This window comes from Dendrobates tinctorius, unplaced genomic scaffold (genome assembly GCF_039654945.1).
Source record: "Dendrobates tinctorius isolate UK_male_01 unplaced genomic scaffold, ASM3965494v1 ptg000057l, whole genome shotgun sequence".
Lineage (NCBI taxonomy): Eukaryota > Metazoa > Chordata > Amphibia > Anura > Dendrobatidae > Dendrobates > Dendrobates tinctorius.
In genome coordinates this window covers 11,583,115-11,610,296 of record NW_027361725.1, presented here as the reverse complement: position 1 = coordinate 11,610,296, position 27,182 = coordinate 11,583,115, and positions in this window count along the sequence as shown.

The following is a 27,182-nucleotide window of genomic DNA, read 5'->3' as shown; positions in this document are numbered from 1 at the left end:
AACGGCTCCCATCAGGGAGCGATATTAACAGATCCCTCCACAACTATAGTAAGAGGTGAAGACATTACTGAGACAAATGCTGCAGAAAGGGGTCATCCGGGAAAGTCAGAGTCCCTGGGTGGCTCCCATTGTTTTGGTTCGCAAAAAAGATGGTACCTTGCAGTTCTGTGTGGACTATCGGAAACTGAATGCCTGTACCATCAAGGACTCATACCCGCTGCCCCGCATGAGTCCATATCTGCCTTGGGTAAAGCGACGTGCTTCTCGACTCTAGATCTGGCCAGCGGGTACTGGCAGGTGCCAATGTCAGAAGAAGACAGGGCCCAGACGGTGTTCATACTTCCCATGGGACTATTTGAATTCAATCGAATGCCATTTGGGCTGGCCAACGCCCTGGGGACCTTCCAACGGCTGATGGAGCGGTGTCTGGGGGATCTCAACTTTGAGGCCACGTTGATATACCTGGATGACATCATCATCTATGCCGCCACGTTTGAGGACCACTTGCGGCGGTTGAGGCAGGTGCTTGGGCGGCTGCAGACGTATCGTTTGAAGGTAAAACCCCAGAAATGCCACCTGTTCTGTACGCAGATCGAATATCTGGGGCATACCATCTCAGCCGAAGGCGTTAGACCATCCCTGGAAAAGGTCGCCGGAATCAAGGAGTGGCCTACTCCCGAGATGGTAAAAGATGTACGGGCCTTCCTGGGGTTGGCCGGATACTACCGTTGTTTCGTAAAGAATTTTGCACGTCAAGCCCGAGCCCTGCAGGACCTGCTGAAGGGGGCTCCTGCCGACACGAACGGGCGGAAGATCCACTGGCAAGAACCGCAGGAAGAACAAAAATCCTGGACAGGGGTTTCATCGTGGATCTGGAACCACAGGCACCGGCTACAAACCCTCCACCGAATCGTCCACACAAAACTCCAGGATCTAGAACACCCAGGTGGGACGTTGCCTCCGCCCGTTGTCCTCCAGGCCGGAGATCGGGTACTCGTATTAGACCAGCCCCCTCAAAACAAGCAGGAACCTCAGTGGGAAGGAAGTCCCAATCGAGTATTGCGCCGAGTAAGCCCCGACGGGCCAGTGTACGAAATACAACCTGAGAAAGACCGGGCCCTCCCTACTCGTACTGTGCACCGTAACTTGTTGCGGCCCTGTACGTCCACGGACCCCATACAACCCGAGACCACACCTCAGGTCCCAGAACCCTGCATACAGTCTGGGACCTGGACAACGAAGAATACCAGCAGTACAAACGGACACTCCCAGGGATAATATCTCAGCAGACCCAGTCAACCCGCCAGATCCGACCACTCCACAACCCCAGAAGACTCCACAGCAGTCGAACCTAGGCGCTCTGAACAGTCAACAGCCGGCAAACCCCCCAAACGCTACAAACAAGATTAGTTCGTATGGCAAAGAAAACTTTCATTTCGAAAGGCCAACCCAGGCCTACCCAAGCCCTCGCCCAAGGACTGGCGATCATACACGATGGGGGAGTGTAGGAGGAGGGGCCCCCGCTGCATGTCTGGGCCGGAACCATTGGGACCGTCACCAAGGTTTCTAGGGGGACTGTTTTCGAGGGACAGAATTAGAGGGCGGACCGCAGAGGCTTCCAGAACGGTTGGGGAGGAGCTTATTTAAAAGGGGCGGGAGACGCGAGCCAGAGTGAGTCAGCAGACCAGGGGAGAAGAAGCAGGAGACCGAGAGGGCGCCTGAGAGCCAGAGCCTCCGACAGCAACCAGAGAGGAGGACAGCGACAGGAGGGACAGAAGAAAGACTCACTGTGGGCAGACGAGAGACAGCACCGAGCCGTCCAGCAGATGAACACCGCCCGACCGCCCGCGGCCGTTGCCACTCCACTCCAGCCCGCGGCTGCAGCCTGTCCACTGCCGCCCACGGCCGCTTCACTCCAGCCTGCAGGACTCACTGTGGACAGATGGGAGATAGCACCGAGCCGTCCAGCAGAGGAACACCGCCCAACCACCCACAGCCGTTGCCGCTTCACTCCAGCCTACGGTCTGCACTTGCAGTACAGACCATCTAACAAAGCAGTGGATAAGTGGTTATGGCTTACTGAAAAGATATGCCATACATATTCTATAGATGCTGTGGAGACACGGCATCAGTTGGTGCTCTCGTCCACTGGCCTAGCTGTCTTTAGAAAGGCTGCATAGACCAGGGCTCATCCCACTGAATGCCCGCTCTCTCTCCCCATGGGCAGAATGCTACTCAGACAACACGGGGTGAGGGTAAAACAGTGTGGCAATAATTTGTTGAACCGCCAACAAACAATAGCATATGGAACAGTCCCAGCAAAATACCCAAGATGGTGCATGCAAATTACAGTCTCGCCCTTCCGCTAACTTGCCAGGATTAGAGCTGCTTTCAGGGCCAACTACCCCCATCAGTGGCACTCTCCTTTTGGTGGCCCCCACAGAGAGGCGGTAACGACAAGCTTAGGCAGCTAACCGAGAGCAGTGAGGTATGTGGCCAGGTGACCTGATTGTCTCAACCTGGATTCAAGATGTCTCTGAGGGTTCAATGATGGTTAATGAAGCAGATCTATATTCTTTTGGCTGGGGTGGTGGTCCCTTAAGCTGGCATCCTGTAGAATGTCAAATCTGTGTCCCGCGTGATGGAGCCATGATGTTCTGACAGCTGTTTTGTAGAGAGTCATAGAAAATATTGAAAATCCATGAGATCCCTCATATCCCCCCTCCCTTTTTTCTTTCCTCTGCCATTTTCCATAAGGAGACAGGAGCTAGCACTCCATGCTGCCTTTATGTAAAATGGCAGTGCAAAAAGAGAAGTGAAGCAGCGCAATTAAAATGCAAGGAGTCCTCTCTATGCCCAGGTGATTGAAGGATGATGTGCATTGTCCATAGACAGAGAGACAGGAAAAGGCTATTAGGTTTTGAGTCAATTAAAGGGAGATCTCACACCCTTTAGAAATAGCCATGGTCACTGCAGTTACAATAAGCAGCTCAGACAGTATGTCTCCGCAAGATATCATAGAATATTGGAATTTCTATACATTCAATTTTAATGAGATGTACATTGTTGGCACCGGGGTTAATCATGGAAACAGATATATATTTTCTTATAATTATAGCCCCTGCCAAAAGGCCCCAAAGCCAAATAATTGGCAACAGCTAGGTCATGTTTGGTCTCTAAGCGTAGATAAAATCCCGATACAAAATTTGACATAATGTACCAAAAAGAGGGTAGGAAAACCCAATGAGTATATTAGCCGTAAAATATTTCTTTATTAAACTTTTTTTTTAATTAAACATACATTATAACACTACTTAAAACACAGCGGCATTCTGGCAATGATGCAGGGAACAAAACAAAGTAATACTACACATAGTACTCAATCCTCTATGAACAAGTGCCGCCATTAACAATAACAGGGCGCTGAATAAGGTACTCAAAAGATAAGTCAGTACTGGCACTTTAAGAAAAGTTAAGTAAGAAGATAAACTAACTGGTAAATGAGTGTAGTTGATCCCTGCAACATAAGGGATGGGGCTATCATGGAGTTAGCACAGTTGATACAGTACTTTCTTCACTGTGGATATTGACACAATCTTATCAGCTTCCACCATAATCTTCACAAGGTCTTTTGCTCTTGTCCTTGGGTTGAAATGCACATGTCGCACAAATCTGGTCACAGAATCCTTCTCCTTCCGGAGTGGTATGATGGCTGGCTAATCCCATCTTGTTTGTACTTGCATATGATTATTTGTACAGATGAACTAGGCACCTTCAGGTATCTTGAAATTGTACGCAAGGATCAGCCAGACTTGTGCAAGTCCTCAGTTCTCTTCCTGATATCTTGGCTGATTTCATGACTTTTCCATAATGCTGCACAAAGAAGCAGTGCTTCAGGTGTGCATTAAAATACATCCACAGGTGTGTATCTAGTTAACTCAGATGTTGTCAAAAAAACAAAAAAAAATAAGAAGCTTCCAAACACATGACATCATCATATGGGCCGTCCAGAATTGCTATAGGTATGGTAATCTTAGTGTGCATAAACTTTTGACTTTGTAGTATATAATAAAATAAATGCTTTAAAACATTCTCTCTCTTATTATTCTGGCATTTGGCAAATATTAATAATTATGGTAATCTTATTGACCTAAAACAGGAAAAGGTTATTCTCATTTCATGTTAGATATTGAGAAAAGCATGCATATGTGACTTTTTATATAGTGTATGCAAACTTCTGGTTTCAACTGTATATTTGGTTCTATACGGTGACCCTATAGCATCTGTGATCATCACCATATATACTTGGTCCTATGCCATAACCCTATAGCGTCTGTCATCATCACCATATATGCCGTTTCCTATAGTATGACCCAATAGTGTCTATCCTCATTGCCGTATATAATGGATCCTATACCATGACCCTATAGCATCTGTCCTCATCACCATATATACTGGATCCTATACTGTGACCCTATAGTGTCTGTTGTCATCACATATATACTGGGTCCTATAGCATGACTATAGCATCTGACATAATCACCATATATACTGGATCCTATACCATGACCCCAAAAATGTCTGTCCTCATCACGATATATACTAAGTCCTATGCCATGACCCTATAGTGTCTATATTCATCACCATATATACTGGGTCCTACTCCATGACCCTACAGTGTCTGTTCTTATCACCTTATATAGTGGGTTGTGTACCATGACTCTATACCATCTATTCTCATCACCATACTGTACATACTGGGTCCTATACCATGACCCTATAGTGTCTGTCATCATCACCATATAAACTGGGTCATATAATGTGACCCTATAGCATCTGTCTTCATCACCATATATACTGGATCCCATACCATGACCCTATAATGTCTGGGCTTATCACTCTATATCCATGTTTCCCAAACTCCAGTCCTCGCTGTCCCCAACATGTCATGTTTTCAGGATTTCCTTAATATTTCACAGGTGATGGAAGTATCAAGGCATCAGGAATTCTCTCACATGTGTAACACTATGGAAATCCTGAAAACATGACCTGTTGGGGTCCGCGAGGACAGGAGTTTGGGTACCACTGCTCTATATACTGGGTCCTATATCATGACCCTATAGCATCAGTCCACAACTAGAAATGAGCGAATATTTCAAAGTTTGATTTGGATTACGATTGCCAATTTTGCAATATTCATCAATTTATTTGTCGAATATAAGCCAAACATAACCGAACACCATTGGAGGAAATGGGAGGTAAAAACAAACACATGCACAACACTTTCAAACGGGCTCCGAAGCTGCCAAGACACATTAAATTAGAGACAGACACCAGGAAAAAGGCCTCTATTCACCCACAGTACAAATTGTAGCATGGCACTGCAGCAATCAGCCAGGCGTGAGGTATCGGTTTCTGGGCCAGCATTTACAGCTTTGAATTGAACTTGAAGTTAAGACGAGGTTGTGAAATGGGTCGCCCTCCCAGGGCTGTGGGGTACTCGGTACCGGGCCGCTCTCTCAGAGGAGATTGTCACAGCAGCGGTGACCTGGTCCATGGCCCTGGGCGCCCATGTAAAAGGGGTTGAGTTGGGAATAAAGTTTATAAGTCATTTGTGACGCCACCTGTGGTGTTCGGCAATGAAGATGTTAAGCCGACGCTGCAGACAGATCCTCTGGGACAGATGGTGTGGTGCAGCAATGATGTTGCAGCCCTCCACAGGTAGGGCTGTTGGTCCCAGGGCAGTGTAGCGGAATGTTTAGGAAGAGGGTGCAGTGTTTGGCACAGAGATGTAGCAGTGCTGAGGATGTTGCAGGAAGGAGTCAAGGACACAACAAGGTGCAGTTTCTTTACCTTTACTTGGCAAATGCAGTCCAGGGTCCTGGTTACAGATGGCACAGGAGCAGGCTAGCCTGGAAGCAACTCAGGGATCTCTCTGTCAGATGGGTTGTGCAGTCTCCTTCCTAGCGCTGGCTTGAGGTACATGCAGTACTTTGTTACATTGAAGTTCCTCCTTCTTATCTTCTCTTAGAACTACCTCGTATGGCAGACAGCTGTAGCCCTCTATCTCTCTTGGCTCACCCGTCGCTGTTGTGCCTCCGAGTCTTAGTTGGGAATAGAGCATTTACAGCTTCCTATTCCTCTGGTTTCTGTTGCAGGACCTTCAGTATCTGTACAACCATGGAGACCAGGCTCCAGATCATGCGCTATCACTGGGAGGGAGCTCTCTATCCTCAGCTGAACCTCCAGCTTCTCTCCACACATCTACACTCTTTGCCCTCCTCACACTTACTACTCATTTCCCATCCTGGCCCTCAGGGAGCACTCCTCCCCCCAATTCTGGTTCAGAGCTCCCTCTGCTGGCCTGGAGTGGGAACTGTGTTGCATGACATGGTTAACTGTTAGAGAGACCCTTCATTGCCTCCAAGCCTGACATTACCCTCCCTGGAGGAAGGCAATGCCACTGTGGTGACTATACTCCTGGGGGCGCCACAGAAACATTGGTGTAGGCCTGCTGTTATGATGAGTCACCGAAGGAGGAAAAAACAAAATACCAAGTAAGTCCAGAAAAACCAGAGAGGTTGGCAGCTATCGGATTGCAGACCCCTGAACCTATCCACAACAAATAGCAGTAGCCGTGGGGGGTTCCTACGGTGCCCTAGACCCCTCGATCACAGCCGGAGAACTACATAGCCTAAAGACAGAAAGGGGAAAAACTAAACTGCCCCAGAGCAGACCCCAAAGCAATAGGCAGCCCCCAACATATAATGACGGTGAAGCAAGATGAAAACACTAACACAGATAGAAAGATAGGTTGAGCAAATGATGGGGCCCAAGCTAACTATATAGGACAGGATAGGAAAGCTGCTGTCTCCTATCAAAATGAGCCAACTGACTGATAGGAAAAACAGGCCCTGAAGTCGCTAGGCTTCAAAAGACTATATCAGCACTCAGGTATATTCTGAAGACAGAGCAAAAGCTCAACAGACCAGAGACAAAAATGGAATTCAGCACACCCCCGGCTGGGGATGGCAGAACTCCTAAAAAACAAGGAAAACAAAAACAAAACTGAAGAGTACAAAGCAGAGCAGAAAAACTTAGCTTTGAGACGCAGGAATCAGACTGGTCTCCAAGAATCCAGCAGGAAAATCACCAGCCAGGAAGAAGGGTGTCGGCAGCCTTATATCCAGTCCTCAATTCCAGCCACCCAGTCATCATCTAGCTGCCCAGGTGTTTGGTAATCAGCCTCACTACCTTCCTTCACCAGAGGAGGGAGTTCATCAGACCTCAATGATGAAGGGGAAAAATGAACTCAACAGTACCTCCCCCTTGAGGAGGCGTCACCGAACCCTCATCCATGCCACCAGGGCGATCCGGGTGAGCCCGATGAAAGGCACGCACCAATCTTTCTGCATGAATATCAGAGGCAGAGACCCAGGAATTATCCTCCTGACCATAACCCTTCCACTTAACCAAATACTGGAGTCTCCGTCTAGCCAGACGGGAATCCAGTATCTTCTCTACCTCATATCCCATGTTACCTTCAACCAATATAGGGTCAGGAGGTGCCACCACAGGAACTACTGGTTCATCAAACCTCTTCAACAAGGACTTATGAAACACATTATGAATTTTAAATGTGACAGGAAGAGCAAACCGAAAAGAGACCGGATTAATAATCTCCAAAATCTTGTAAGGTCCAATAAATCTAGGCTTAAACTTAGGAGAAGCCACCTTCATAGCGATATTTTTTGATGACAACCAAACCATATCACCCAACTTAAACTGGGGACCAACGGTCCTACGCCGGTTGGAAAACTGCTGGGCCTTTTCCTGGGAGAGAGACAACTTATCCACTACTTGGTCCCAGATCTGGTGCATTCTCTCCACCACAGTGTCAACACCTGGGCAGGCAGAAGGCTCCACCTGCCCTGAAGAAAATCGAGGGTGAAAACCAAAGTTACAAAAAAAAGGTGACATCAAAGTGGCAGAACTAGCTCTACTATTTAAAGCAAATTCGGCCAAGGGCAAAAATGAAACCCAATCATCCTGATCGGCAGAAATAAAACATCTCAAATACGACTCCAAAGTCTGGTTTGTTCTCTCCGTCTGCCCATTGGTCTGAGGGTGAAACGCAGAGGAGAAGGACAACTGAATTCCCAGCTTGGAACAGAAAGTCCTCCAAAATCTAGACACAAACTGAACTCCTCTGTCAGATACAATGTTCTCAGGAATCCCGTGCAAGCGAACCACCTGTTGCAAAACAAGGGCACCAACTCAGAGGAAGATGGCAACTTAGGGAGTGGTACAAGATGGTCCATCTTAGAGAATCTATCACAAATCACCCAAATAACAGTCATTCTCTGAGAGACAGGCATATCAGAGATAAAATCCATTGAAATATGGGTCCATGGCCTCCTGGGCATCGGCAAAGGCATCAACAAGCCACCACAGCGAGAACAAGGTTTAGACCGGGAGCAAGTCCCACAGGACTGCACAAAATTCCTGACATCATGAGACAAGGCGGGCCACCAAAAAGACCGACTCACCAGATCTCTAGTACCAAAAATACCTGGATGACCAGCCAATGCAGAGCAATGAACTTCAGACATCACTCTCTTCCTCCACTGGTCAGGAACATACAACTTTCCACTGGGACAACGCTCAGGTTTGTCCTCCTGAAACTCTTCCAGAGCACGTCTCAAATCGGGCGAGATGGCAGAAAGAACTACCCCCTCGCCTAAGATGGTAGCAGGCTTAGTCACAACAGGAGAATCAGCAAGGAAACTCCTAGAGAGGGCATCTGCCTTGACATTCTTAGTGCCCGGAAGAAAAGAGACCACAAAATCAAAACGTGTGAAAAACAAGGCCCACCTAGCCTGTCTAGGATTCAAGCGCTTGGCCGACTCCAGGTAAATCAAATTCTTGTGGTCAGTAAGGACCACGACTTGGTGTTTGGCTCCCTCCAACCAATGTCTCCACTCCTCAAATGCCCATTTCATGGCCAACAGTTCCCGATTCCCCACATCATAGTTACGTTCGGAAGGGGAGAACTTTCGGGAAAAGAAAGCACAAGGATTCATTTTAGATGTCACAGGATCTTTTTGGGACAACACCGCTCCTGCATCAATCTCAGAAGCGTCCACCTCCACCTGAAACGGGAGTGAGACATCAGGTTGCCGCAAAACCGGAGCAGAAGTGAATCTTCGCTTCAGCTCCTGAAAGGAAGAAACAGCCTCCGGCGACCAATTCAGCACATCAGCACCCTTCCTAGTCAAATCCGTCAATGGCTTGGCAATATCAGAAAAATTAGCTATAAATTTCCCATTAAAAATTAGCAAAACCCAAAAACTTCTGGAGGGCCTTCAAAGAAGTGGGCTGAACCCAATCATAAATGGCCTGTACCTTGGCCAGGTCCATTTCAATAGCTGACGGAGACAAAATAAATCCCAAAAATGAAATCCTCTGTACCCAAAAAGGCATTTCGATCCCTTGACATACAGGGAATTCTCCCTCAAAATCCGGAACACAGTCCGAATATGTTCCACATGAGAGTCCCAATTCTTGGAGAAGAGCAAAATATCATCCAGACAGATAATCAAAAATTTATCCACAAAGTCTCGGAATATATCGCTCATGAAGCACTGGAAGACAGAAGGGGCATTAGTGAGCCCAAAAGGCATCACCAGGTACTCAAAATGTCCCTCCGGAGTATTAAACGCCGTCTTCCATTCATCCCCATGCTTAATGCGAATAAGATTATACGCCCCCCTGAGGTCAAGCTTGGTAAACCAGCAAGCACCTTTAACTCTAGAGAATAGATCAGAAATCAGGGGTAACGGATACTGATATTTAACAGTAATTTTGTTGAGGGCACGATAGTCAATACAAGGCCTTAATGAACCATCCTTTTTAGCCACGAAAAAAAAACAGCACCTAAGGGTGAAGAGGATGGTCTAATATGAATGCCTCCTTAATATAGGATCACATAGCCTCGTGCTCGGGTACAGATAAATTGAAAAGCCGACCCTTGGGGAATTTACACCCCGGGTTCAGCTCAATTGCACAGTCAAAACTCCTATAAGGAAGGCAAAGACACAGACTGATTCTCACTAAATACATCATAAAAGTCAGCCAAATAGAAAAAATGCATCCGCATTAGTAAGAATAAGATCATCAGGTTTCAAAGAAAACGCCCAATCCTGGGGATCGCGCGCAGCAAAGTGATGACAATTTTAACCTGCTGCGCGGAGTTCCCCGACGAGTTAGGCTTCAAGGCAAAAAATAATTTACAATTATTCTTGAAATTCAAGAATTTAGACCGATCCCCAAAAAACACATCAGGAGTGGGAATCTTTGGTTCAGCAGCATGTGAATGAGCAAGATAGGCGGAAATTCCCCGCACTTCAGCAGCGAGCTGCTCCACATGATCAGCCAATTGCTTCATCTCCATTGAGCGAAAAATTCCCCCTACGGCCTCAGAGATATAGAGGAAAAAATATGCACACAAAAAAAAATAAAAAATATTCTGACACTTTTTTTTTTTTTTTACTTTTTTTTTTTTTTTTTACAATTCTCTCCTGCTATTGAGTACCCTAGGATCTGCGGTATGGCTGGTGATTCTGTTATGATGAGTCACCGAAGGAGGAAAAAACAAAATACCTAGTAAGTCCAGAAAAACCAGAGAGGTTGGCAGCTATCGGATTGCAGACCCCTGAACCTATCCACAACAACTAGCAGTAGCCGTGGGGGGTTCCTACGGTGCCCTAGACCCCTCGATCACAGCCGGAGAACTACATAGCCTAAAGACAGAAAGGGGAAAAACTAAACTGCCCCAGAGCAGACCCCAAAGCAATAGGCAGCCCCCAACATATAATGACGGTGAAGCAAGATGAAAACACTAACACAGATAGAAAGATAGGTTGAGCAAATGATGGGCCCAAGCTAACTACATAGGACAGGATAGGAAAGCTGCTGTCTGCCATCCACAAAAACCCTATCAAAATGAGCCAACCGACTGATAGGAAAAACAGGCCCTGAAGTCACTAGGCTTCAAAAGACTATATCAGCACTCAGGTATATTCTGAAGACAGAGCAAAAGCTCAACAGACCAGAGACAAAAATGGAATTCAGCACACCCCCGGCCGGGGATGGCAGAACTCCCAAAAAACAAGGAAAACAAAAACAAAACTGAAGAGTACAAAGCAGAGCAGAAAAACTTAGCTTTGAGACACAGGAATCAGACTGGTCTCCAAGAATTCAGCAGGAAAATCACCAGCCAGGAAGAAGGGCGTCGACAGCCTTATATCCAGTCCTCAATTCCAGCCACCCAGTCATCATCTAGCTGCCCAGGTGTTTGGTAATTAGCCTCACTACCTTCCTTCACCAGAGGAGGGATTTCATCAGACCTCAATGATGAAGGGAAAAATGAACTCACAACAGCCTGCTGTGCTGGGAGCCCTGATACCACATACAAAAGTTCAAGCAGATTTTATGCTCAGTGACACTCAGATGGCACAAATATTAGTTTTGTAGACTAAAATTGTCAGAAAAATGTAAGGATATTAACACGGGTAGTTGACTCAAAGGAAGTGGAGGCTTGTCGGTCTCGGAGGCCTACTGATACAGGCAACACACATGAAAGAGACCCAACCAGGAGTCTACACATTTCCAAAAATTAGTGGCAGACACTACCAAAGTGGCATCAATTTCACCAGAATAGAAATAGTATAATGGGGACTGACACCTCTTCCACTACAGCCAACCCAGCAGATGGAGACTGTAACGGCAAGGTTGTGGAGCCACTGTCTCATAGCCCTTGGAAAGCCTGGAGGGGCGTAACTAGATGACCTACCAAATCCGACCTTGGAAAAGTGGCAGCAGGCGGAAACTGTGACACAAGGAGATGGCACCAGGTGCTACTTCAGGGCTGACCTACAGAGGGTAGCAGCTGACTCCCTAGAGTGGGTAGGCTGGTACGTCCCAAAGGAGGGATGAAGAATGCAGGCAGGCACTGTAGGGACACTGGAACCAATGGTCTAGATTGGACTGACTGAGGAACAAAACAGCAGTGGCATGTGTGGTCTGGACCGAGTGTTACACAGATGGGCCTTGGCAGGTGCGTACTGGCCTGGTTGTAACACAGATGTGCTCTGGCAGGTGCGGGGTGGACCGGGTGTCATATGGGCACTGGCAGGTGCAGACTGGACTGGGTGTTACACAGATGTGCACTGGCAGGTGTGGGCTGGACCGGGTGTTACACAGATGGGAACTGGCAGGTGCAGATTGGACCGGATGTTATACAGATGGGTAGTGCCAGGTGTGGGCTGGACTGTGTGTTACTTGGATGGTCACTGGCAGGTGCAGGCTGGACTGTATGTTACACAGATGGGAACTGGCAGGTGCGATCTGGACCAGCAGTTAAACACATGTGCACTGGCAGGTGCAGTCTGGACCAGCTGAGGAACAGGAGAGCACAGGCAGGTGCAGACTGGATCTGAGTGTTAGACAAATGCACACTGGCAGCTGCGGACTGGACCGCGTGTTACACAGATTAGCACTAGCAAGTGCGGGCTGGACCAGGTGTTAGACAGGAACTGGCAGGTGTGATCTGGACGAGCAGTTAAACAGATGACCACTGGCAGGTGTGGCTGGACCAGCTAAAGAACAGGAGAGCACTGTCAGGTTCGAACTGGACCAGGTGTTAGACGGGCACTGGCAGGTGCAGACTGAACCAGTTATTACACAGATGGGCAGTAGCAGGTGTGGGCTGGACTGGCTAATGGACAGAAGAGCACAGACAGGTACGAGCAGATGGGTTCAGGGTAGACAAGCATATGCGTGGACCTGAGGACCTTGACAACTAGCAAGCATGCAAAGCAAACTAACAACATTGCTCAGGCACCGCCATATTGGAGGAGAATTAAATTGAAAGCATTTCCCAGCTATTGACTGGGGACACCGTAGGGTGATAGCACGGTCACTTTAAAAGGGAGGGAGTGTGTGCCCTAAGCATAGTGGCCAGACCTACAACTAAACCTTGGGGGACACTGTTAGCACCACGCCGGATCCCTGTTCTGATAGGCAGGACCTTCACTCACCCACACTGCGGTTGGTTCTGCCTTTTCTTGTACTCCGCATGCTTCCAGCAGAGCTTCCAGCCGGGCCTCTAGGCATGTCCTTAGAGCACGCGTGCTCGCTCCCACCCTCTTAAAGGGCCAGCACATGCACTTGCTGTTTCTTCCCCAGCCATTTGGCTGTGAGGCAGTATGTATATATTGCTTCGTCCCCACAGGGGAGGTGCCTGATCAACCTTTCTGTTCTGCAGTCTAAGTTGCATAAGGTTGCTTACCAGTCCTTGCTACCTTTCTGTTCTGCATTCTAAGTTGCGTAAGGTTGCTTACCAGTCCTTGCTGCACTCTGGTGCAGATCCTGCCTGCTGCACTCTGGTGCAGATCCTGCCTGCTGCATTATGGTGCAGATCTTGCCTGCTGCACTATTGTATGAAATCTACCTGCTGCACTCTGATACGAACTCTGCCTGCCGCACCATCCAGTCTGTCCTTCTGGGTCCAGCTGCCGAGCATCCGTTGGTTTGTCCTGGAATAGCAACCGGCGTGCATCGGGAGCGAAGCCTAACCTCACCATCAGAGGCTCTAGTGAACAGTCTGGTGCTCGCTTAGTCACGCCTCTCCAGGCTCTCCGCGGTCTGAGGCACAGCAGTTCCACACCACGTCAGTGACAGACACCAACACATAGGGGGTGAGATGAGCAGGTGGTGATTGAGTGGGAGACACAATGTCCTGTCTGTTAGGTATGAGGAAATCCAACAAAGGGCCACGTTTGTAATGCCAAGAAATCAGAAATTCTGTAGTAAGAGGGAATGGTCCACTGTGTCAAAGGCAGATGCCAGATCGAGGAGAAGGAGGAGAACAAATTCGCGTTGATTTGATTTGGCAGATAGTAGGCTCTTGGTGACTTTAGTTAGGGCAGTTTCAGTGGAATGGAGCGGTCAGAAGCCATGTTGTAAGCAGCCGTAAGCAGCCAAAGAGGGAGCAAGAGGAGAAGTTGGAGGACAGTTCAAAATGGACATCTTGCTCCAGTAGTTTGGAGGCATAGGGGAGAAGTGAGATGGAGCGATAGCTAGACCTCCAAGGATGAGTCAAGGGAGGGTTTTTTGAGGATGAGTGTGATTAAGGTACGTTTGAAGAAGATAAGAGGAATTTGAGAGGAAGACACCAGTTATAGTGACAAGTTGAAGAGGTGTGTTAGGCTTTGCATGAAGATTGTGGTAATTTTTGGAATAAGGTGGGACATTATTGGGTCAAGTTCACAGGTGGTGAGGCGTGATTTGGAGACTAAAGAAGAATGTTGATCTTCCGTGAATGAGAAGTTGGTTTTGGAGAAGGAGAGTTGAGAACTTATTAGGAGGGGCTGTGAGGACTTTAAGCAAAAGCTTTGCCTTACATTGTCTATCTTCTGCTTGGAGTATGAGACAAAGTCTTCAGCTGAGATGAGAGGGAGGGGGGAGCTGGTGGACGGAGTAGGGAATTGAAAGTACTGAATAGCTGTTTAGGATTGTGAGTCAGGTATGATATGAGAAATGAGAAGTAGTTTTGTTTTGCTCAAGTGAGCAATTGCGCAGCATTTTTGCAACTTCTGTCACTGGACGGTCTACTTCACACCCTTTCTTTGGCAGCTGCACAGCAGTATGCTTTGTAGATAAGGGTCAGAAAGGACATGTGCTCCCTGTAGATAGCAAGCACTGCATTGTGTGGCCTCTGCTCCTCTTTCTCCACCTTAACATCACACACAGTACAGTCCTCAGAGGTGGCACCTCAATTATCCTTGTTTTCCCCCCAAGTCACAACTCTCCAACCACCCAACTGACTGTAGGGAACCACAGATGGCTGAGTCTGCAGACTGTTCACACGTTCTATGCCATGGGCATTGGAAGTGTACTCCAAAGATTCACGGAGTCAAGAGGAGGAAATCGTCTGCACCAATGGCCACATTTTTTTTAGTTTGATCCAGGGCCGGACTAAGGAGGGTCTAAGCAGAATCCAAACCCTCATCAACAGATGTTAACCCCTGGAGGTGGAGGTGATCCTGATGAGACTCAGATACTTGAGGTGCATGCAAATTGTACTCTACTGTCAGAGCAGGAGGAGGAGGATGACGTTCAGGGTGAGGAGTGGGAGAATAGAGAGGATGACGATGTGGTATAAACCCAGAGGCATGCAGCTGAGTAGCTCAGCAAATGAGGAGGAAACGAGGCGGTTACATTGCGGCTTTCCACAGACACAGAGTTATGCAATTACAACGAGCAATGCATCCTCAACCCCAACTCTTTCAGTGGCCAGCAGCATTTGCGGGTCTGCATTTACCTATCCTGGGTCTTTTTTTCAGACTGCCAAAAATGACCCAAATCTGCCAACTGTCATGATCCCAGTGCAGGTTTTTGAGCTGCATGTCAGGGGTTAATGTCTGGAGCTCAGTGCAGGTTTTGACCTGCACACCTCGGGTTAGTGATTGTGGCCTCTTTTTGGTTCTGGGAGAGCTTCTTAAACCCCTGGGAAGATCCAATCCCTGTCAGTTATACTTTTGCCTTTGGCCGAGTGTGGTGACCTCCGTGTGCCTATGCCTGTTCATTGTTATAGCTTGTTTATATGGTTCTGACCCGGTTCTTTTCCCCGTTGTGAGTTTGCCTGTTGATTCTGTACTGTGCTACCCTCTCTGTGTATGACTCGTTGCCTGTTATCTGACTACTCTCTGCTGACCCCTCTTGTACCTTGCAGCTATCTCTGTGTATGATTCATTGGCTATGTCCTGACTATCCTCCCTTTCTGTGCCCCTTGGTAACTTTGTCTCGCAGTTACCCTGCTAGGAGTTCTCTTGCAGCTCCTAGCTCTATGGAGTTTAGGCCACGCCCCCAGCAGTCACGTGCTTCAGGTCCTGCTGTTCTGAATGTACGCACCTATTCGGCTGCTGCCCTCTCCACAGGTATCTTTGAACACAATTCGCTTTACTCAGGACACATGCACTGGCTCAGTGAGCAAGCTCAGTGCGGTGTTCCTGACATTATAACTGACCTTGAATTTTTTTTTTCTCTCCTCACTTCTGCAGCATGGACTCAATGTGTGCTTTATCTGAGCAGGTGAAATGCTTGACTCAGTTGCTGCAGAAGCTTAGTTTGGAACACCAAGCTCTGGCTCAGTCCCAACGGTGGGTTGAGGACTCAGTTCAGGGGGTGCTTTCCGCAGGCTTTCAGCAGGTGGGGAATAGAGATGTCATTTTAGTCCCACCGGTTAAATTGCCAGATACGTTTGCTAGTAACAAAGATGAATTCAGAGCATTTAAGGAGGCCTGTAAGCTCTTTTTCTCTTTGAGACCCCGCTCCTCTGGCCATGAGAGACAGAGGGTGGGGTGATTATGTCCCTGCTTAGGGGTCCCCACAAGCCTGGGCATTTTCGCTTTCCTCTTCTGCCCCGGAGAGAATGTCTGTGGATGCATTTTTTGAAGCCTTAGGGCTTATTTATGATGATCCTGATAGAGTGCGTTTGGCTGAGGACAAGGTGATGAGTGTCTGTCAGGGTGAGCACTCGGCCGAATGGTTCTGTATGGAATTCAGACGTTGGGCAGCCGAGATTTCTTGGAGTGATGCCGCCCTTCGGGGGCTGTTCCATAGAGGCCTGTGTGAACGTCTGAAGGATGCCTTGGCACTCCATCCTCCACCTGACTCCCTGGAGGATGCCATGACCCAAGCGGTTCGCATGGATCGCAGACTACGGGCTAGAGGCGTTATGCAACGGGAAACACCATTATTCTTCAGTGGAGATGAGACCCGGACTCTTCCTGTGACTATGGAGGGGAGCTTTGTCTCCTGTGAGGAAAAGGAAAGAAGACGCTGCCGGTAGAAGCAGTTGTGCTTCTATTGTGGGGAATATGGACACTGGAAGAAGGACTGCCCCTCCTGTCCGTCATCCTCCAAGATGGTGGGAAACGACTAGGTCTGGGTAGTAGTCGAGGAGGCTACCCAGACCTTCAGGTACAATTTTCCTCACGTGCAAAAATGGTGCTGCAGGTGGAACTGGAACTTGGTAATGGTCTGGTTCAGACTACTGCTTTTGTTGACTGTGGTTCTGCTGTGAACCTGATTGATACCAAAATTATGACTCTTAATAAGATAGGGACAGTCAGGCTTCAGGATCCTGTTAAACTTGTGGCAATTGACTCGTCCCCTCTTACCCAGGACAGTATCTGTTGCAGGTCTGAACTTTTTTCTCTAAAAGTGGGTTACACTCATGTGGAAGAACCAAGTTATCTTGTGCTAGATAACTTGCCTGCAGGACTGGTACTGGGGATGCCTTGGCTTCAATGCCATAATCCTACCATTGATTGGGTTACAGGGGAGATCACTCAATGGGGATGCAAGGATAAATGTGGAACCTGGGACACCTTGTTAATGCTGTTAAATCCGTATCTGTGTCGTCTGTCGGTCTGGAAGGTATTCCGGAGTACCTGAAGGATTTCGAAGACACTTTTTCCGAAAGTGAGGCTGAGGCGCTGCCACCACATAGACCCTACGATTGTGCCATTGATTTAGTACCCGGAGCCAAGTTACCTAAGACTCGATTGTTTAATTTGTCTGGGCCTGAGTGCCAAGCCATGAAGGAGTACATAGCTGAGAGTCTCAGCAAAGGGCATATCAGGCCTTCTGTGTCACCTGTGGCAGCAGGATTCTTCTTTGTGAAGAAGAAAGATGGTGGTTTGCGGCCGTGCCTCGACTTTCAGGAACTGAACAAGATAACGGTTAGGAACACTTACCCGCTTCCCCTCATCCCAGACTTATGTAACCAGTTAGCTGGGGCCCAATGGTTCTCCAAGTTAGATCTCCGGGGGGCCCACAACTTGATAAGGGTTCGGGAAGGGGACGAGTGGAAAACTGCGTTCCTCACATCAGAAGGACTCTTTGAAAACCTGGTAATGCCGTTTGGGTTAACTATTGCGCCCGCTATTTTCCAGAATTTCATCAATGTGGTGTTTTCTGACCTGATAGGCCGTTTTGTTATTATTTATTTGGATGACATTTTGGTGTATTCCCCGGACAGCCAATCTCACTTGCAACATCTACAGACAGTTCTCCAGAGACTCAGGGAGAACCAATTGTTCGCTAAATTGGAAAAATGTTCATTTTTTGTACAGGAACTGTCTTTTTTGGGGTTGATTGTGTCCTGTGAGGGGTTTCGTATGGATCCTAAGAAGGTGCTGGCGATCGCTGGCTGGGTTCAGCCTCGAGATCTCAAGAGGCTCCAGCGCTTCTTAGGATTTGCGAACTATTATCGGAGATTCATTAAAGGTTTCTCACAAGTGGTTAAACCACTCACGGATCTTACCCGGAACTGCGCTGATGTAAAAAAGTGGTCTGTATTCACTAAGGAGTTCTTCTCAGCTATTAAGAAATGTTTCATGTCCGCCCCGGTGTTGGTCCAACCAGACCCGTCCAAACCATTCATTGTGGAGGTGGATGCTTCTGAAGTAGGGGTGGGGGCAGTGCTGTCCCAGGGTCCGGCCACCCTTACCAATCTCAAACCCTGTGCCTTCTTCTACAAGAAGTTCTCTTCAGCCGAGAGTAATTATGATGTAGGCAATAGAGAACTTCTTGCGGTCAAGCTGGCGGTGGAGGAATGGAGGCACCTTTTGGAAGGGGCGGCTCACCCTATCACGGTTGTCACGGATCACAAAAAGTTGGCATACCTTGAATCTCCTAAGGCCTCTTTCACACATCAGGTTTTCGCCGTCAGGCGCGATCCGGCGCTTTTGACAGAAACCGGATCCGGCGAAATGCAATGCCGGATCCGGTTTCCCCCCCATTGACTTGCATTTGCGCCGGATCGCGCCGGATGGCCATGCGTTTCATCCGGTTTTCGCCGGATCCGGCAATGTGTCGCAATGTGTCGCGATCCGGCGTCTGGAAAAAACGTCTACTGTAACGTTTTTTGTCTCCGGCGAAAAAGCCGTACCCGCCGGATCCAGCGCGTCCGGCTTTTTCACACAATGAAAGCCTATGAGTGCCGCAATGCGCCGGATCCGGCGAAAGCCGGATCCGGTGGCCGGATCCGGTTTTTTTGGTCTGAGCATGCTCAGTAGCTCTGCCCACAGGAGATCTATAAAAGCAAGACAATGGGACCCTCAGCCACACCCAACATGCCACCCAAGCCAAGAACCAGGAGCAGGAGAAGGCAGCAGACATCTGCAGCAGCAGCACCATCAGCACCACCCCAAATGGAGCAGCATGCTGAACGGGAGGGGAGTCCAGAAGCAGATGAGAGACGGTAATTATCAAATCCCCCATTCCTCCAAACTAGGGCCATGGAATATCAAGATATTCATTGGCCCTTTGTTTCTCTTTATTCAACAGCCGCCAAAGAGATGCAGCAGCAGCAGAAATGGCATCACTGGCAGCAGCAATACCCACAGCCATGGAGTCTGGCCATCAACAGGACAGCACATCTTCTTCTGGGAGCCCTCCCTCGCATCGTCAGCGTTTGACGGTAAGTTTTTATTTCCAAAATCCATCATCTCTGTAATATACAGTATGTCTATTCATTGCCTTTTATTTCAAAACAGGAATCACAAGATGAAGAGGAGCTCCCAGAAGAAGAAGGAAGGGGTGGACAGACACCTGGAGTGGGCTCACAATTGGTAAGTTTTTTGCATCAAACGCAGAAACACAACATCACACTACACACAACACATAGAAAACAATGTTCTGCAGCCCACACACAGCAAACAAATGCCTACATCCAAAGACATAACATTTTTTGTTTTCTTCTCTAGTCTTCCCAATCTGGTGCTCGGCCAAGAGGTCCTCGCAGTGCCTCCCAGGGTTGTCGGCGACAGCAACGCGGCGGTCACCAGCGTGTAAGTATAAATATTTTTGCTTTGTTTTTTTGCACTTTTTATTTCATTTCTTTTGTGGAGGCTAATTATGTTATTTTTGTCTTTTTCTTTAACAGCCTTCACAGCGTGCTCCCGACTCTGACGGTGAGGATGGAGGGATTAATGTGGACCGCCTCATCGATCTCGTCAGAGAAAGGGAGCCGCTCTGGCCATGCTGGCCTTATCGTTACCCGACGACTCTGGGAGGAAATCTGTTGGCTCCTTGTGGGCCGCTGGGAGGACCTCGATGCTCGGGCCCAGATTAAAGAGCGTAAGTATATACAGTACCGGTTGCTTGATGTAAACCAGTGTTTCCCGAACTCCAGTCCTCGTGGTCCCCACGGATCATGTGTTCAGGATTTCTACTTACTATGGAAATCCTGAAAACATGACCCCTGGGGACCATGAGGACTGGAGTTTGTGAAACACTGATGTTGTATACTAACCACTCCTTTCTCGTTTCAGGGAACAGAATTGTGAATCGGTGGCGGTCTGTGAGGGATCGTTTCAAGAAGGAGTTCAATAAAGAGATGCGGGCCCCGAGTGGATCTGGAGGACGCAGGAGCAAGTACAAGTACGCACAAGCCCTGTCGTTCCTCCGGGAAACAATGCTCACCAGAAGGTAAATATTACACACCACATGTGAAAAAAATGTTAGATGTAACTTTTTTTTTTCAGCCAGGGCCATACCATGTCAGTATTTTAATTGTTTTTTTTTCTCTTTATTCCACAGCACGGTGAGCAGCACTCGGGAGCCTGCACGATTGGACCCTTCTGAGGCGATCCCTGAGGAGACCGGCACCGAGGGACACTTCGACCGCCCTGGTACATCTGCACCTTCCCAGCCTTCCCACACATTCGACCCATCTGTCCCATCCACCAGCACAGGAGCATCGTGGCCGCCTACATTACATGAAGCTGCTGGTGAGGAGATCGCTTTCCCTTTACCCCACCCTTCTGCCCCTGCCGCCTCTAGTACACCTGCGGGTACTGGGCGGCAGCGGCAGAGGGGTCAGGAAAAGAGTTATGCGCAAGAGTTATTGCATCTGAATGCATCTTTCCAGAACTGTCTCAAAGTCTTGTCAGAGCAAATCTCCGCAGGCTTTCAGCAGATCAACTCCAGCATTCTGGAGGTGAAGACACTTCTGCAAACCATGCATTCAGAAGCAAGATCTTCGCCAAACCACACCTTTTTCAGGTCTGTTGTGGAGCGCATGGCAACACTATCTCCTACCCAGCAGATGCATGTAATGCATTCATGCCACGGTGCTCTACAGCAGGTTACCTCCCAACCTCCACCTCCCACCACTGTAGTTCCTCCACCTGCACCCCCTCCAGCCACTTTCCATCCTCCCCCTCCTATTACATCTGCACCCCCTCCAGCCACTTTCCATCCTCCCCCTCCTACTACATACCAGCAACCTGCCCAGTACCAGCAACCTCCCCAGTACCAGCAACCTCCCCAGTACCAGTCATCTCCCCACTTCCAGCAACCTGCCCCGTACCAAACTCCTTCCCCATACCAAACTCCTTCCCCGTACCAAACTCCTTCCCCATACAACTTTCCATCAACATCATCTGCTCCTACAGTCCCTGCCCAACCCTCCACTCCACCGCCCACCACCTCTTCTGCCTCCCACATGTCCACCCATTCTGTAGCTTTTTCCACACCTTCACCTCTAACTGTTCCTTCCCCACCACGATCCCAGTCCTCTCTCCACACACCCAGTGTCGAAGTGTCCCGCAGCCCCTCCAGCAGTATTTCCACCCCACAGTACACAGAATTGTAATGTGTGTTTTTTGTAATAAAAATGCCCATTGGGTTTAAAACCTTTATTAAAAAAGTTTTTTGCACTTTAAAAACATAAAAAAAAAATTTAAATAAAAGTTAAATTATCGTTTCACAATGGTTGTCTGTCATTTCTTTCTGCGGCGAACTATGTTTTAAAAAAAGGTTAAATACAGGGTATTTCAAAGGTAAAAAGGTATTCAAAACCAGGTATATAACTGTGGGTAAATTTTAGCTTTTTGCCACAGTTGTGTTCCTGGTTGTGTTTGAAGCAAAGTATTTCACCTAAAAAGTTGTGTTTATTGTTGGTGATTTCCTACCAATGTACACAACTTTTGTTAAAAGGTGAAATACTTTGCATAAAACACAACCAGGTACACACCTGTGGCCTAAAGGTAAAAATAGTAAGACCATGACAAGATAGCCAACTTTGGTTGGCAAAGGTATATACTGTTGGTCCAGAAGGTACACAAGTTTAGGGCACAAATCTTTCACACTCTGTCATCCCAGTGTACTCTGCCTTGAGGTGACATAAAGTATAGTGGAAAATTGTCCCTGAAACCGTCACAGAACTTCTAGTGGTAATATTTCCAATGACAACATCCATCTTCGCCAGTAACTTGCTCTTCTCTCCAACCTGCACTTTCTTCTCTACAACCTGTCAAAGAAGGGCTGTAGGAACATGCTATATCTATTTTTCCAGTAGCCAATCCCGTTCGGAAGGCCACAAGGGTCAATTTTAAAAACCGGATCCGGCGTAATCCGTCGAAAAACGGATAGAAAAACGGATAGAAAAACGGATGAACCGGATGAGACGGATCCGGTTTTGTCTGTCAAGAACAAGACGGATCCGGCAGAAAACCGGATCCGGCACTTCAGGTTTTACAAAACATTTGCCGGATCCGGCATTCCGGCACGACGCCGGATCGCGCCTGACGCCGAAAACCTGATGTGTGAAAGTAGCCTAAGAGGTTTACTCCTAGACAAGCCCGTTGGTCACTTTTTTTTCACGATTTCAGTTCTCCATTACTTTTCGACCGGGTCCAAAAATGTTAAAGCGGATGCCCTGTCCAGAAGTTTTGACCCGGTGTCTCCCCCCAAGCAGCCATCCTCCATTCTTCCCCCAGGGGTGGTAGTGGCTGGGGTCTCATCTGAGTTGGAACAAGAAATTCTAAGGGCTCAGGCCCTAGCTGCGGCAACCAGGCCAGAGGATAAATTGTTTGTTCCAGATTTATTGCGGCCTAAACTTCTGCAGGAGTTTCATGAGTCTAGGCTGAGTGCTCATCCAGGTATCATGGCCACTAGAGAGGCAGTAGCCAGGGGTTTTTAGTGGCCTTCACTAAGGTCCAATGTCAAGAAATTTGTTTCTGCTTGTGGTGTGTGTGCCCATTCCAAAAGCTCGCACAACTAGCCGGCTGGGGAACTCATACCTTTTCCGGTTTCTGATAGGCCATGGACTCATCTTTCCATGGATTTTATTACCAGCCTTCCACCTTCCAGGGGCAATACTGTGATCTGGGTGGTGGTGGATAGGTTTTCTAAACAGGCCCATTTCATTCCCTTGGCAGCATTACCCTTAGCAGAAACATTGTCAAGGTTGTTTGTGCAGCATGTGGTCCGATTGCATGGGGTACCCTTGAATGTGGTATCTGACAGAGGTGTGCAGTTTGTGGCCAAATTTTGGAGGGCGTTTTGTTTGAAATTGGGCATCTCACTCTCCTTCTCGTCGGCATATCACCCGGAGAGTAGTGGTCAGACAGAATGCACCAATCAGTCCCTGGAACAAATTCTCAGGTGTCTGACCTCCGCCAGACAGAAGGATTGGTGTGATGCGTTACCGTTGGCAGAATTCGCTTTTAACAACCGGGTGAGTCAGTCCACCAACATGTCCCCATTCCTGATAAACTATGGGTTTAATCTACATTTTGGGGAGTTTTCATGGGTGGATTCCGGTTGTCCAGGGGTAGAGGGGTCCGTTCAACGGTTAAAAAACCTCTGGGCTGAAGCCCAGCGTAATATCTCTCGGGCCCAGGGGAGGTACAAATATTTTGCTGACAAAAAGAGAGCCTCGGGAGACATGTTTCAGGTGGGAGAGAAAGTTTGGCTTTCCACACGTAACATCAACTTAAAGATACCATCAGCTAAGTTGGGACCAAAGTTCATTGGTCCGTACGAGATTATGGAGATTGTCAACCCAGTGGCATATAGGTTGCATCTCTCCACCTCCTTAAAAATATCCAATGTGTTCCATAAATCTCTATTGAAATCCATAGGTGCTGTCGAAGAGGACTCCAAAGCTGTTGTTCCTCCAGTGCTGGTGGAGGGTCAATTGGAGTATGAGGTCGGATACAGTTGTGGCCAAAAGTATTGACACCCCTGCAATTCTGTCAGATAATACTCAGTTTCTTCCTGAAAATGATTGCAAACACAAATTCTTTGGTATTATTATCTTCATTTAATTTGTCTTAAATGAAAAAACACAAAAAGAATTGTCCTAAAGCCAAATTGGATATAATTCCACACCAAACATAAAAAAGAGGGTGGACAAAAGTATTGGCACTGTTCTAAAAATCATGTGATGCTTCTCTAATTTGTGTAAATAACAGCACCTGTAACTTACCTGTGGCACCTAACAGGTGACGAGGATCAAAGTTGACTCAACCTCTTTCCTGTGTCCTTGTGTGTACCACATTGAGCATGGAGAAAAGAAAGAAGACCAAAGAACTGTCTGAGGACTTGAGAAACCAAATTGTGAGGAAGCATGAGCAATCTCAAGGCTACAAGTCCATCTCCAAAGACCTGAATGTTCCTGTGTCTACCGTGCACAGTGTCATCAAGAAGTTTAAAGCCCATGGCACTGTGGCTAACCTCCCTAGATGTGGACGGAAAACAAAAATTGACAAGAGATTTCAACGCAAGATTGTACGGATGTTGGATAAAGAACCTCGACTAACATCCAAACAAGTTCAAGCTGCCCTGCAGTCCGAGGGTACAACAGTGTCAACCCGTACTATCCGTCGGCGTCTGAATAAAAAGGGACTGTATGATAGGAGACCCAGGAAAACCCCACTTCTTACCCCGAGACATAAAAAAGCCAGGCTGGAGTTTGCCAAAACTTACCTGAAAAAGCCTAAAACGTTTTGGAAGAATGTTCTCTGGTCAGGTGAGACAAAAGTAGAGCTTTTTGGGCAAAGGAATCAACATAGAGTTTACAGGAGAAAAAAAAGAGGCATTCAAAGAAAAGGACACGGTCCCTACAGTCAAACATGGCGGAGGTTCCCTGATGTTTTGGGGTTGCTTTGCTGCCTCTGGCACTGGACTGCTTGACCGTGTGCATGGCATTATGAAGTCTGAAGACTACCAACAAATTTTGCAGCATAATGTAGGGCTCAGTGTGAGAAAGCTGGTTCTCCTTCAGAGGTCATGGGTCTTCCAGCAGGACAATGACCCAAAACACACTTCAAAAAGCACTATAAAATGGTTTGAGAGAAAGCACTGGAGACTTCTAAGGTGGCCAGCAATGAGTCCAGACCTGAATCCCATAGAACACCTGTGGAGAGATCTAAAAATGGCAGTTTGGAGAAGGCACCCTTCAAATATCAGAGACCTGGAGCAGTTTGCCAAAGAAGAATGGTCTAAAATTCCAGCAGAGCATTGTAAGAAACTCATTGATGGTTACCGGAAGCGGTTGGTCGCAGTTATTTTGGCTAAAGGTTGTGCAACCAAGTATTAGGCTGAGGGTGCCAATACTTTTGTCTGGCCCATTTTTGGAGTTTTGTGTGAAATGATCAATGTTTTGCTTTTTGCTTCATTCTCTTTTGTGTTTTTTCATTTAAGACAAATTAAATGAAGATAATAATACCAAAGAATTTGTGTTTGCAATCATTTTCAGGAAGAAACTGAGTATTATCTGACAGAATTGCAGGGGTGTTAATACTTTTGGCCACAACTGTATATTGTGGACTCTCGGCGGGTGCGCCACTCTTTGCAGTATCTGGTCCACTGGAAGGGATATGGACCAGGGGACCGCTCATGGGTCCAAGCTCGATCTGTGCATGCAGATCGCCTGGTTCGGGCTTTCCATGCCAAGTACCCGGGGAAGCCTGGGGGTCCAGAGGCCCCCCGTTGAGAGGGGGGTATTGTCATGATCCCTGAGCAGGTTTTTGAGCTGCACGTCAGGGGTTAATGTCTGGAGCTCAGTGCAGGTTTTGACCTGCACACCTCTGGTTAATGATTGTGGCCTCTTTTTGGTTCTGGGAGAGCTTCTTAAACCCCTGGGAAGCTCCAATCCCTGTCAGTTATACTTTTGCCTTTGGCCAAGTGTGGTGACCTCTGTGTGCCTGTGCCTCTTCGTTGTTATAGCTTGTTTATATGGTTCTGACCCGGTTCTGTTCCCCGTTGTGAGTTTGCCTGTTGATTCTGTACTGCGCTACCCTCTCAGTTTATGACTCGTTGCCTGTTATCTGACTACTCTCTGCTCGCCCCTCTTGTACCTTGCAGCTATCTCTGTGTATGACTCATTGGCTACGATCTGACTATCCTCCCTTTCTATGCCCCTTGGTAACTTTGTCTCGCAGTTACCCTGCTAGAAGTTCTTTTGCAGCTCCTAGCTCTCTGGAGTTAAGGCCACGCCCCCAGCAGTCACGTGCTTCAGGTCCTGCTGTTCTGAAGTACGCACCTATTCGGCTGCTGCCCGCTCCACAGGTATCTTTGAACACAGTTCGCTTTACTCAGAACACGCGCACTGGCTCAGTGAGCAAGCTCAGTGCGGTGTTCCTGACATCAAGTTTGTTAAAAATGATAGAGTAGAGTTAAAAAAAAGCAATAATTTGACTACTACATGCACGAACTGGTACATGCGCGATCAACATGCCTCAATCTCTGAATCTCAAAAAAAGATTCATTTGTTATCCCCATCTGTGAATCTTGTGCTAAAATGTAGACTAGCAGGCCTCGCCAACCACCGGCCACCCCATCAAACGCATCTTCTGATTATTCCTCCTCCCTCAAGGTGGCTAGTCTTGTCACACAGATATATGGCAGTGAACATGCCTGCTGCTTTTGACTGATCTTAGATACCAAGCACACCTCATCTCTTTTAATCCACTGTAACATCTATCTCAGCTTGCCGTGTTCACCCTACTCCACCATGAGTAAGCACAACAGTGAGCCCTTGTTTGTGCAATTGTGCTCACGTAAAAGATTAAGTCCTCCTACACATGCCAAAGATAAAAGCTTCATCACGAAACAATCACTGACCTCAGGGAGACCAGTCAAAGAAAACACTGCGGCAGCTGGCAAAGGCGCTCAATCAGTGAAATCCTAGGTGCAATGCTCCCTGGGAAATACGAATATGCAAATAAAGTCCGTGGAGCCTCATTTAAAAGTCTCAAACATGGGACTAGCCAGATCTTCCTCCAGGGAAGGACCCAGCCAAGGGGTGGCTCCTTTTG